This window comes from Spermophilus citellus, assembly GCF_964194105.1.
Source record: "Spermophilus citellus genome assembly, chromosome: 11".
NCBI classification, from domain to species: domain Eukaryota; kingdom Metazoa; phylum Chordata; class Mammalia; order Rodentia; family Sciuridae; genus Spermophilus; species Spermophilus citellus.
The window spans coordinates 107,965,850-107,979,567 of record NC_138192.1 but is presented as its reverse complement, the minus strand read 5'-3'; the positions used below and the strand labels follow the sequence as shown (position 1 = coordinate 107,979,567).

The window sequence follows — 13,718 nt, the reverse complement described above, 5'->3', positions numbered from 1 at the left end:
ATTTATTTTTTAGTTGTAGGTGGACACAATACCTTTACTTTATTTTTATGTGGTGCTGAAGATTGAACCCAGTGCCTCACACATGCTAGATGAGCACACGACCTCTGAGCCACAACCTCAGCCCCTGTCATTTGCTTTTAAAGAGCCTCTGGGAATGAGCACAATTAAGCACAGATTAAAATGTCTGAAAGACTGAAAACCACCATAATGATACAGTGAAATGGACACAAGAGGCTGAGAAACACTGCACGCTATCATTCCATCAAAGCATCCCAATTTAAAATGATACCTAAAAGCCAAGCCACGCTTGAGATGACTCAACTGGGATGTGAGCTGGTGTACACAGGCAGTGGTTCTAATGATTTAGAAAGTAACTCAATGGAGGCATGAAGGGCATCAGCCAAAATTTGAAGAAAGAGGAGAAACAGAAGAAGGAAAGAGGGTGGAGGAAGAGGAGGAGGAAACAAGGAAACGAGGGAGAAGGAGTTGGAAGTTTAGGAGAAGAAGGAGAGACAGGACCCCCTGAAATTCCTAAATTCACACTGCAGGTGACTTTGATGTTTCCCAACACCCGGGCATTTGCTATGAGATATATAATGTTCTGGGTAAAACAGACAAATTGACACTTGTGGACAGACATTAAGCAAACAACATTATTATTTACCTAGGAGTGAAGATGAAGGAGATAAACAGTGTGTAGTTCTATAAAGGAGATAAACAGTGTGCAGGACAGAGTTCCTATTGTTCTTCTGTACCATTTGCCATTTCCCAGGTCAGATTATCCTGTGTTTATCTGCAGACCTTTCCTTTGTTTCCAGATCCCAAAAAAACCTTTTTGGGTGCCAGTTCACTGGTTCCTTAGTCATTCCACTCTCTTGGTGCTTGTGGCCATGAGTATGAGAAATCTTTTGGAAGCCTTGTGAAGACCTGGACTTATTCCTTTCAGGAGACAGCCTACCCAAGGGAGAGTTTTTTGGGCAGGTGTTTGAGAGCCATCTTGATGGCAGCTCAGTGGGAGACTGGAACTGCAGTAGCAGCAGCTTCTTTGATGCCATGTCTCAGGAATGTTCCTGGCATGGCCACAGTTGGTTTCACCGTGCCCAGGGAATTGGGAAGGGGGCGGGAGGTGGACAGGAGAGGGGAGAGGTGCTGAATGGAGAAGCGAAACCTTTTGAATGTTTCCCTTTCTGATGGACGGGTTTTTACTCCCTCTGGAGTCTGGGCATCGGCAGGAGTGCCGGACTCTATTTTATAGTGAAGATTTTTTTTCCTTCTCTTTTTTTTCTTTTCCCATCAACACTTGTCAGAGATTCAAGGCAAAAAGGCTGGCAAAAGCCTGGGCATCTGCAGCAGCGCAGGCAAAAGATGAGTCTAAACAGGGAACAGAGCGAGGCATTGTTCCAGCGCCGCAGAATGGGAAAAGTAGGTCAGAGGAGGAAATGCAGGTTTGACAGAACTGGGAATTGAACTTGTCACCTCAGAGCCCATTGGGGTAGAAAGTGAACAGCCAGCCAGGGACCAGGGAGTAACTGAAGTCTGCTGCCTGGGCGAGGGCAGACACATGCTGTGCAAAGCTGCCCGTGCCATGGTCCCTGTCTCCTTCTGCATGTCTCCCTGCTCTCCTCCCCTCCCCCATGACCCCTACCCTGGGAAACTAAACCAAGTGATGATTCTAGATGACAAGAACAGCTGAGACTCTCTGAAGAGAAGGCCAGGCGACAGCCTCCCAGCCACCAGCTGCATTTGCAGGACTGGGATTTGAGACCAACCCCCCTCCTAGAAAAGGCTCTAATTACCATCAACACCACCCTCCAGGAAACCCTTTCTCCTCACCAGCCTCCTGGCTAGGACCATCACCAGGGGTGCTAGACTCACTGGGGCCTTGGTAATTCTCCTACTTTCTCTCACTGTCTAGGCCAGTGATTTCTAATGAAAGGTGTTTGGCCAGTTGGGAGGACATTTCACTTTGGAATTATCTCCAAAACCTTCCTCTGGACATTGGTTTGTGCCTAATAGGAACCAGCTCCTCCTCCTTTCGGGCCTCAAACTTCCTTCAGTAGCAACAAGAGAGACTTTGAATTGGTCATTTCAGATCTGCCTGCCATACTACTGAAAACAAATGAAATTGAATGGATGCTTTCCCATTCAATATCTCCAATATATGTGTGGATCTGAGAGAAACTTGTAGTCAGTTTACTTATAGAATCAAGTCCAGGAATGACTACTACTCATCCCTGGACTTGATTCTATAACTAATGGCTTGTTTGAAATAGGAATGGTACCACTTATTTGTAATAGAAAGGCTCAAAGTCACATCCCACCAGCTATTCATCTTGTGGCTTTAGGCTATTTAGCAAAATTGTCACCTTCAGATTTCCTTGGCAGTAAAATGGGTATAATATCACTTACTGCAGAGTTGTAAGGTATCAACCATGCTTCAGTGTGATTCATATGCGAAAGTACTTTCCCTAGGCCTGGCACCTGCAAGAAACTGAATCCAATGTTTGTTACCTTCCTTCCTCAATGCCACTAAATTAATTAAAATTAAATAAAGTTTAAAATGCAGTCCCTCAGTCATAGTAGCCACAAGTCAAGTGTTTAGTGGCCACATGTGGCTGGTGGCTATCACATTGGACAGTATAGATGTGGAACATCTCCGTCATTGCCCGAAGTTCTCTTAACCATGCTGACAACATCCATATAGAAATTAGGCTTTCCAAAGTGATGAGAATAGGGTTCTTACAGGCAAAACCCAGATGCCTCTTTGCCTCTGTGTGTATCATCATCAATGACCTCACCTTTAAGACACACAGTATGTATTTTAGAGCATAACCATACACAAGTGTGTTCGTATCCTGCTTTTAATTGGTATTGCACTTGAATCTCTTGATTGGCTTCCACTGTCTTTGCAAGCTCATGGTGGGGGTGGGGGTGGTGGTGGGGTTAAGTACAACTTGGTTGCAAATTGAGTTTTCATGCGTCACAGACCTTGGTCCCCCAGATGGCTTTGTGCCTAGCAAATGACACTGCACTCTGTATGTTGTGGGATACGAGACAACCTTAAAGCAGATAGAAGTGTCTCTTCTGCTGTAAGGGCTGAGTCCAAAAAGAAAGATTTTTCTTTTCCTGGTGGGGTGAAGGAGGCGGTGGTTGCTGATGCTGGTAATGGGAGTGAGGAAGCTGGAAAAATGACTCCTTAAAGAAAAATGAGTGTTGCAAAAATAGAAACAGGGACATTTCATAAATCTTAAATTGCTTTAGCCTCTGGCTGCCAATATTAGTGGAAGGACATTTGATGGTCATTTTACATGGGCGTGGCTGATGCCCCAAGCCCCTGTCACCACAGGCTTCCCCATGACACCCCTTCCCGCAGGGCAGCGAGCACATACTTATCCAATGGCTCTCATGTTCTGTGATCCAAATAGAGCAGAAGAAGTTTCCAGGAGGGATTAAAATGCACACTTGGATGACTCCAACCAACTTCAGCCCAGAGAGAAGCAAAAGTCAGCGTGATGGGGGCGGGGAAGCATGAAATAAGTCAAGGTTAATTCAGCATGTGAAGAAAGTTTGAATTATTCATTTTCTGACCCATACCAGGTACTTTTTACTGCAGTCTGTTATGATCTTTTGGGGGACTTAGTAGTCACACAGGTTTCTCCACTATCTTTTAAACACATGCTTTGTCCTTTAATTTTAAGGAACGGGATTGCTAACAGAGGGCTCTGGTGCCAATCGCAGGCTGGGAGGTGCCTTTTAGAAGTGCCCAAATGTTGCACAGCTGAGAGGAGGGAGGTAGCGGCCACTTAGCACTTCATTCCCATTTGGGTTAAGTGATTGGGGAGGAGAAGAGAGATGGATAGCAAGAAGTGAGAAAAGCATCTGTGGGTTTGGAGGAGGGTGGGAAGGAGGAGGAAGCTTCATAGAAGATGCGTGATTTGGTTTCCTTTCAGTCATAGGAGCTCTTTGTTTTGTTTTGAACTGACATTTCTGATTGGAAATTCATCTGACCAAGAACAAAAAGCAGGATAAAGATGTATTGCCTTAAAGAAGCAAAGAGCATCATGGAAAGAAGGGTCTAGTGCCTATTAAGAGGGATCAGAATTGGAGGCCTGGCTAGGCTGTTCTTATATGTTAAGGGCTATTTCTCACATCTCATCACACTGTGAAGTGAGTATCACAAATATGCCAAGCAGCTTCTGGATCTCAGGCTGTTTTGGCTGGCATTTTATTTAGCTTGTGACATTCTTGGCTGTTCTTATTCTGGTGGGCATCGACACTGTCCAAATCTGCTGAATCTAAAATCCTGTTCAGATACCCCTTTGTTCTCATGGCTGCTCTACTGCACCCAGGTAGGGATGGCTAGGTGTGCATACTTCAGAAAGGCATCTCTGCATCCATGAAGGTGGCAGCCTCGTAAAGAGTTGTAGCCTTGTTTATAGCAGGCCCTCATGAAAGGGTAGAGGTGAACCTTTGGGGAGGAGGGAATGAGAAGGGGCCATGTGCAAACTGTGCTTGGCAGCTGTAGAAGTTAACCTTGTATTTCTGGTTGAAGTTAGCTCAGAAGCCAGGCAAAGGAGAGGTCACTGACTTGAGTGCCCCGCAGGGGCACAGGTAAGCGTAAATGAGTGATGTGGGAAGGGAGTAAGGTAACAGGGAGTGGTGGCGACTGTGGCAAACTAGAGAACATGAGACTCCTTAAAGAGGGAAGCCAACGCCCCAGCATGCAGGCCTGCCAACCTAGAATCTTTAGGCTTCCTGGATTTCTAACACAATCTAGAAATCCATGTTTATGAGTTTTAAAAATCTTGGCCCCCAAATATGGGTCAATATTTTAAAAATGGTTTGGCTAGGCAGAAAGCACCCAGGGCCAGAGGCAGCCAAGGGGGACATCAGTTTGCAAACCATGATTTGGAATCAGCTGTGAAAAGGCTGGTTCTAGTGTTCCTGATTTGCAAAAATAATTTGTTTCATGGTTCCCAGGATTATAAAAATCCCCCTCGACGGTGCTAGTAGCCAACGAGGCCAAGGGGGTGAGACTCGACACTTCTCCTGGGCAGCCACTTTGCTAAGTGCCTTAAGCTGTAGAGCTGCTCACCCTCTTCCAGGCATGGCCTGGTCCTTCTTGGGGATTGGAAATTGTGCTTTCACTCCTCTTCCAGCTAATTGCTTTAATGCATCCTGAATGTATCTCGGCTGCCGCCCCTAACCACTGGGTCATCATTTATTCACAGGCCTGAAGTCCCTGAAGCAGCCTCCTGCTGGCCCTCACGCTGCAGGGGATTAATGTAGTCTGGTGGGTGAGTCAAAAAGAAAGATGACATCATTTTCAAGTCAGGATGAGGATGTGTGTCTGTGTCTGTAGGGGTGATGGAGTGCAAAGAGAGGAAAACCAGGGCCCTTCTCCTCCAAGGTAGCACGGGGGCCCCTCCCTCCTTGTCTTTCGCTTTCAATCCAATCTGGCTTCTCCCAAGGGAGTTATTAATATGGGACACCGCCTGGCTTCTTCCCTTCTGTCTCCTCATATAAATCCAACTAATTAATTTACTTTAACAAGAGGAATCTTTTTCTAGCTCTTTCAGTCTTTGTCATTCCAGCTTAGTTTCTCTTCATTCAACCCCAAGACACACGACTACTTTCACAATATCCCTTCCAGCTTCATCTGTGTGGAGCTTGGTCTACAAAGAGCTCTTAGTTTACATCATCAGATCTATTGTCTGATGGGAAAGGGATCTTTAAGATGAAAGGTTATTAAATGGGAAGAAGGGTGTGAGGAGCAGGTAAAGGCAAGAATTTATACTCTGGTTGATTAATGAAAGGAAAATGGAAAGATTGTTTCATGTGGTGGAAATTAGACAATCTGAAGAAATTTACATATATGTATATATAAATGTATATATGTGTGTGTGTGTGTGTGTGTGTGTGTATTTCAAATAGTTCCACTACAATGGATCTATCAAAAAGACTATATCAAATCGAATCTCAAGGTCTTAATTGGCTTTCAGTTGCAATTGTAGAGTTGGGCAACAGCCCGTTCGTTCTATCAGAGAATGAGTGTTCTGATGAGCTGAGCAAGGGAGGTTGGCTGTATAGAAAAGGGTTGAAGAAAGTAAAAACAGAACAAACAAAGGAGGGTTGGTCAATTCAACGGTACTTTCTTGTAAAGGTTAAAGAAGAGGGGACTTCCTTTATCATGCTGGCTGACCTTGGCCTGTTTAGAGACTGACAACAACTTAGATTGGCCTGGGGGTGGATCTTCAGCGTGAGCGACTCCATTTTGGTTTGGTCTATTGGATCTTGTGCTGGGGCTCAGTCCCAACCAGTGGCTTTCCTGTAGGTTGACCGAGTACCACGGGATGGTGGCATAAGAGTGCCCGCTCTTGCTTCTTTCCTTTGTCTTTCCTCCCTCCTTACCCTCTCCCTCCCTCTCTTCCTTCTTTCTTTTTAATATTGTAAACTACCTAGTTTTATTTTGAAAACTACCTAGTTATCTTGAACAAAGTGGGCACTCTTATGCCACCATCCTGTGGTACTCATGAGTTTCCTGTCAATGTAGGCATGGAAAACCTCTCCAAAATACCCCATTTAGTGCCTGTTAGCCCACTTGATTTTTCAATTTTTTTTTTTCAGTATTAGAAATCGAACCCAGGGTGCTTTACCACGGAACTATACCCCAGTCCTTTTTTTTGTTTTTATTTTTTTGACTAAGTTGCTAAGGCTGGCCTCGAACCTGAGAGCTTCCTGCCTCAGCCTCCCTAGTCACTAGGATTACAGGCCTGTGTCACTGTGCCTGGCCAGCCCACTTCAGAAAACTACTTCTCTCCTCCTTCTCCAAAAAGCTGAGGCAGCCAGGGCTGTGTTGGCTTCAGGGTTGCTGTTTTATATAACACAGCGTCTGTGTGCCAGGAGCTGAAGGTGAGGTTGCTCTTACGGGAGAAAGCCAGGCGGGAACTGACAAAGGTGAGGTTAGAGTAAGCCAGCAGTCAAGGGGAGGTCTCCTTCTGTTCTCAGCAACCACATGGATAGTGTTGGAATGGTTTGTCCCTGAATAGGGCCAAGTGGAACTTTCTAGATTACTCCTTAGAACTCCTTTAATTCTTACCTGGGTGCTGCAAAGTATTTTCTTTGTAGAAAGTGTCTTTTTAAAGCCCTGCCATCACCAACACTACCCTCAAAGAAAGAAAGAAAAAAAAAAGATTTGGGAAAACAAGTGCCATCCTGCCCATTTGCACGCTGGTGTAGGGAGAGGAGTCAAGATCTGCTAATGAATGTACCAGCTGTGTGTGGAAAACCAGCCAAGCTCAGGCATGGGGCTCTCAATTCTCTGCTGAGATCTGTACTCCAGACCGTGTGTGAGAAGCATGAGTGTGGCTTCACCCACGACATGCGTAAGGAGCAAGGTAACAAATGCCAGTTATCTTGATGCACTAGTTCAAAATGAACCCTGTCTTGGGGCAAGGGCAGCTAAACCTCATTATTGTTTCCTGGTTGGTCTGGTGGTGTTTTACAACACAAGCAAACCCCCCTCTCCTTCCTAAGACAGGAGGCCTTTTCAATTCAGCTGTCCAGGATTTGAGGGCTGAAAAATCTAGTTACTTTTTAAGATAAATCTCCTGGGTTTCCTTCTTTGCTTGCTTCTTTCCTTTGTCTTTCCTCCCTCCTTACCCTCTCCTTCCCTCTCTTCCTTCCTTTCATACCTCCTTTCTTCCTTCTTTCTTTTTAACATTGTAAACTACCTAGCTATTTTCTTATTGAAATGTATCAAAATCCTACTGTACAACTTAGGGATGACTGTAATCTGGAATACCGTATTCCCTCCTTTTCCACAGTTTTGCTTTCTGAGGTTTCAGCCAAATGCAATCTGAGAACATTAAGTGGAAAATTCCAGAAAGAAACTTCACAAGTTTTCAACTGTATGTTGTTCCGAATAAGAAGATGAAGTGTCACCCACCCTGCTCTGTCCCACCAGGACATGAATCACCCCTTTTTCCTGTGCATACTGTAGGTAGGTACCTCCTCTGCATATTCACTTCAATTATATTAATAATGGCTTCTGTTTATTGAGCACTTAGTATGCACCAAGCACCATACCAAGAACTTTGCATATATTGCCTCATTTAACGCAATTAGTAAAACTGGAGAAGTGGAGCATCTTATTTCTGCATTTCAGTAATTCTTTATTAATGGAGTCTTTCATAGTTAGGAGTATGCCACTATATCTAGCATAAACCCAAATGAGGACTGTTGCCAAAGGTGAAGTTGTTCCAGAGAAAAGAAGGAAATTCATTTTTAAAACAGTGATCCTGTGTCTACTTTGGGGAAGTTTGCTCTCAAGAGATTCAATGTCTCAAAGTGAACTAAATTATTCACTTCCAAAGTTTGGTATTGGAAAAGCTATTCAATCTCTTGTGCTCTAATTTCCTCATTTATAAGATGAGATGTTATGGGCTTGCACGAAGAGCTTAGAGTTGCACAGGGCATACTGTAAGTGTTCAATGAATGTTAGCTCTTTCTATTGTCATTATTAAATTATCACAATATCCCAAAGGAGGTGTCATCATCCCCATTTTACAGATGGGGAAAATGAAGGCAAAAGACTTCAACAATTTACCCAAGATAATCCAGTAAGTCAGTGATGGAGGTGATGGTTCTATCTGTGTAGGTCACTTTCAACCCAGAGTTTACAACTGAAATAATGTTGTTGCTTCTCATTATAGGAAGTAGAATCTGATCATGGCAATATAAAATACAACTCCTTTCTCCTGTCGGGAACCTGAGCTGTAAAGCAAATATAAAATGTCCTGAAGACCGGACATGTGTCACATGAGAAGCATTTTCGATCCCTCTGGTAGAGAGGATGTGCTTAATTACCATGTGCCACTGCTGTTAACCTCTGCAAATAAGTCTAATTATCACAGATTAATGAACAGAGCTTAGGCACATCTAAAGGGGCTTTGCTGAGGGGTTTTCATTTCTGCATTTCATTATCTCCATAAACGCTGTTGTTCCCCATGCACACGGTTATGGGACTTTTATTATTTTTTTTAGCCGCGCTCTGTGAAATATCAACAACGGAGCCTGTGAAACAGCTCAGGGCAGGGATCGCTTTCCAGGAAATCTTTAGGAAGCCTGTAAGTTGGGTGGCTGCTGCTTCGATGTTTACTGATGAATCATGCCACGTTGGTTCATAGGGAATAAAGCTTAGCCGGTCGCCAAGGAAACAGGCTGAGATTTTGGAAATATCTGAAACCACAGAGATATTTCCAGGAAAAATCAATGTCTTAGTCAAGAGTCAGGTTAACCGTATGTGCATCCTTGTGAGCAACAATGCTGCAAATGCAGTTTAATTGTTCCTTCCTGATTGCATTATGACTTAAAACCGCACACACAGGGTTACATGGCACTCTCAGAAAAATGCTCTCCAGGAGAAGAAGAAACCAGGTCTGCTGTATGCATCCTAAAAAGTGCCCATTGTGCTGGTCCTTGGAGCCTGGCAGCCATGTTTGGATATGCCTGGGCACTCAGAAAGACAGATCTCTGGTGAGGATCTTGGAAAGTCCAGTGTCACATTATATAGCAAGACAACAAGCTGGCAATTAGCGAAAGGCTTCGGTCATACAAGAAGCTGGGACCTAAAGAAGGTCTTGGGCACAATCCACCAGACACGTTTCATTAATAAATGATTAGATTTGCAAATCTTGTCAGAAGAGATTGCTATCACAGAATTAATGAAATAAATAATGAAACATTTCCAGTGTTTCTGGCTGGCTTTCAGAGCAGAGTAGATCTTTGCCTTTGTTGCAATTTATGGCTGTCTCTTTGATCAACTCCTGGAGAGTTCAAGGAATGATTTTTCTGCTTCCAACACCCGCCTTCAGCTTTTAGGTTTGCCTTTTTTTTTTTCTTTTAAACTTGACTTTTCATACCATTTTGTGCTTCAAACACAAAGGTTCCCCAGGATAATTTCAGATAAAGAAACCCAACAGAGTGAATAATCTGCAGTAAAGAAAATCTGAATTGTACTTTGAGAAACAACCCATTTGACACTGGGTTAGAAAAGGGGCAGGGGAGGGATTTGCTCACAAATGAACACAAAAAAACGTTCACAGTTTTATTCCAATATCTCCATTCTGTACAGACTAAAGCTGAAAGCATTTCCTGATCCAGAAGCAAACCAAGATGCCACCCAGTGAGGATTTCCCAGCAGGCACACAGGAATATGCTCAGGACATTAGTATGCAGGGGCAGCTCACATTTCTTTTGTTGGAAAAAGAAAACAACCAGAAATTTTGATATGGCAAAAAGAGTGTCAATATAGTCATGGAGAAGTCAGAATGTTGTTGTAGAAATCAAAAATCTATTTCTAACTTAGAACATTTTAATTTGAATTACTATTAATTATGGAGGGAATGGAGCCCCAACATCTGTTAGCCATGTGGGACCTCTAAAGCTCTATAACCTTGGTGACGAAGAGTCTTCCTTGAACCACGTCAATCATAAGGCAAAGTATCTGTTACTTTTAAGCCTGAAATATGGGGTAATCTTTCAGAGGAAAGCATGATATCGACAACATAAATAGATTTCCAAGTTCTCTCCTTCTGCATCCCCACCCAACACACTGACAGACACACATATGCATATACACTCACCATTTTTTGGAAATTATGAGACCAAAGGTCAGGGTCCTAATTGATTGCTTGCTTCTGGACTTATCTTCTTGGAGCTACCATTGGGCCTGTTCAGTGAGTTACAATGGAGCCAAGTTCAAATCCATCCTGTTATGAAAAAGTTCAATTACTAGTGCATCTTTGAATAAATATGTACAATACTATGGATCAATTAAAAATAAAAATATACTTTAAGAAATGTGCACTTGAGTATCATCTTTTCAAGTGTCATCCAATGGCATAGCAATTCCAGAGGTAAAATACGTCAGACATTTCTTGTTTATATGGGGCAGATTATTTCTTCTGAGAGAAGATAACTTCCCTGTTTTTTAAAAAAAGAAGACTCTAAAAATTAGGAAATTACTAATTCAGGGAAGTAAAACTAATGATAACATTATAAAGCTCTAAACAAAACAAACACTACTCCTCCATGAGACTTGAGACAGGGGTCATTAGGACCTGCCCATACATAGATAAATATTCTTGTGCTGCTCAAAAACTTTATGACACATCTTTATAGTTATTTTCCAGCATTGACTAGTTCTCTAATCAGAGTTTAAACATGTGATTGATTTTACTTGTCAGGATGAAAATTAGACTTTCTTTTCATCAAATTATTACGTTATTGCATGGATTCTGTGTTGCACGATTTTTTCGCGTTTTGTCAATTCTGAAATCAGGAAACATATTGAAATCAGCATCATCCGTGAACAGTTTTGATGTAGTTGTCAGTACGGCAAGGGGGCCTTGAAACTTTCAGAGTGGCTGCCAGCTACTACAGAGGACAACCAGAGGCAATAGCTGCTCTGCGTCATCAGCGCTCCTAATGGCACAGATCAGAACGTTGGGTGGAAAGATGTGGATGTTGATGACAAGGGTCAGAATTAAAGCAGAAATCACAACTTGCAAAACTGTATTGTAAGATTGGTAAAGCAGATAAATCAAATGAACCATGACATGAATAACAAATTAAGTTTGAAGGGTTTTGACATCAGCCCTATATGTTCCAAGATAAGACCACTGACTTGCAAAAGCTCTTCTTTGTGATACATTTGGACTCATCCCTACCCAGTCCTCACTTATTTCTGCTCCAAGCCACCTTGAGAACACCCCCACACCTGGTAAAATACCATAAGTGCCCCTCTCTGCCTCCCCTTTCCAGAATGTTGAAACCCTGCCAAGCTGGAAGTTTTTCCTGCTCAGCAAGTTTAATAAACCCAGTTTTGTATGATCAGCAGTGTTCCCTGGTGGTCTTGGTGCAGAGCTTTGATAGCTCAAGAAGAAATTCAGGTGAATTGGACTCTAAGGCTAAATAGTTTCAGGAATGCATTAAATTATTTAGCTTACATTTACCTTTTAATGTATGTACAAGTGTGATATCTGATAAAAATACATGTCTATTAAGTGTAGAAGGATTTTTGCAGAAGTGTAAAATGAACTGTAAGAAAGCATGTGTTAGAATTGATGAGTATCAATTTTTTCTTACTGATACATAAAATAATAGTAACATATCATACAATTCACAGCATTTTGTGTTTACTAAGACATGGTAAGAAACAGTAATAATTGCTGGCTAACTTGTGCTGGATGCTAATCCAGAGCCAGGCAGTGTGCCACATGCCTCACCTGCACTAATTACGTCTACCTTTGCTAGAGGTAAGTCCTATCATCACTCTTTATTTTGTAGAGGAACAAACTGAGGTGTGGAGAGGGTCCACAGTTGCTTCAAATTATAATAAATGATGAAAGAGTTAGGATTCACATCCAGGTAGTCTGACTGTCAGGCTAGGCAAGGAGGAGAGAGATGGTGCTTATAGCACTATTTTCTTAAAACCAGCAGAAAGCATTAATTAAAATGATAGTGCTTGTACCAGGCATGTACTAAATTTGGGGCTTTGGGCTTTTAAGGGTAATATATTTAGCAGTTCTTTGGTTCTTATGGCAGTGAAGTTGTTTCCCTTGGGTACTTAAAAAAAAAAAAAGATGCCTTCTGAATCTAAAATATATGCCAGCTTCTTTCTTCTTTAAAAAAAAAAAAAAAAAAGAGTCCCTTGGTGTTTAAAGCCATGTATCAGGGTTAAAAAACATGCAACCAAATAAAAACAAACCCTGCACTGGGTCATCCATTTAAGTCACTGCTTGACAGCTGTTCTGGGAATGGCTGTTGCCAGGGGTTACTGCCAGGCACTCCACATCCCAGCCTTACCCATCACCCCCAGCCTGGGCTTTCTCTCTGGAGAAGTGATCCTGCCTTCCTTTCCCCGCCCCACCCCCACTTTGGTGGTCATATTAAAGATTTTTTTTTCTCCTTTGCAAGAGAAATAAAGTAATCATATGCTGAAAATTCCCTCGGTGTTGCTAGGGTAGTCTCTGCCTTTGATGTTTTCCTTGCCCCTGGTTTTTCCTGGCAGATCACAGCATCAGCACCGCTTTTTCTATAAGCCTCAACACAGGGTTCCAACCTGCGGCTTTCCACAGGTGGGGCTGCCATCAGGCATTATCACCCACGGCTGTGCCAGTGTAGATAGTAGTAGTCCATCGTGGTGTATATTTTAAGACTGGTTTTGTTCTTGTTCTCTGTTCTCAAACTCTTCCTTCTTCTCTTGACAGTACATCCATATATTCCTTTTGACCAAGAAATTTGATCAGGATATAGTGATGTTCCTTCTATCACCCTCTTTTCACAACTTCACCTCCGCCTATATGTTTTAGGAAAGGGGGGTGATTTAGTCACATCACCCTCTATAGTACTGTTTATTGGAAACATACAATCAAATAATCTGCTATGTGGGTTGATTTAATAGTTCTGTTCCTTAAAAGCTTCAAAGTCATGAAATGTATTTTCATCTGTCACACTTAAAGATGATTTGTGGGAAGCACTTTGAGATTTTTGTAAAAAAAAAAATTGGCATATTTGCATTCCTTTGTTTTGGGTATTGGGTAATGTTTAAGAATCACAGCTCCCATTGATGCTCCAAGTCAAACCAAGTCTTGTCAGATGTGCTGTTGGGTTCTCTGACATTTTATTAAAAGGAATCTGTTACCCATTATACT

At 42.5% G+C, this 13,718-nt stretch overlaps 1 long non-coding RNA gene across 1 annotated transcript; it reads left to right on the top strand.

Annotated features, from left to right (window-relative positions):
* The first annotated feature begins 3,403 nt into the window (after positions 1 to 3,403).
* Positions 3,404 to 10,881, top strand: LOC308631032. The gene is made up of 3 exons (XR_014018097.1): positions 3,404 to 3,597; positions 7,827 to 8,002; positions 10,136 to 10,881. It is a non-coding gene; the product is annotated as an uncharacterized lncRNA (long non-coding RNA).
* Positions 10,882 to 13,718: the final 2,837 nt, after the last annotated feature.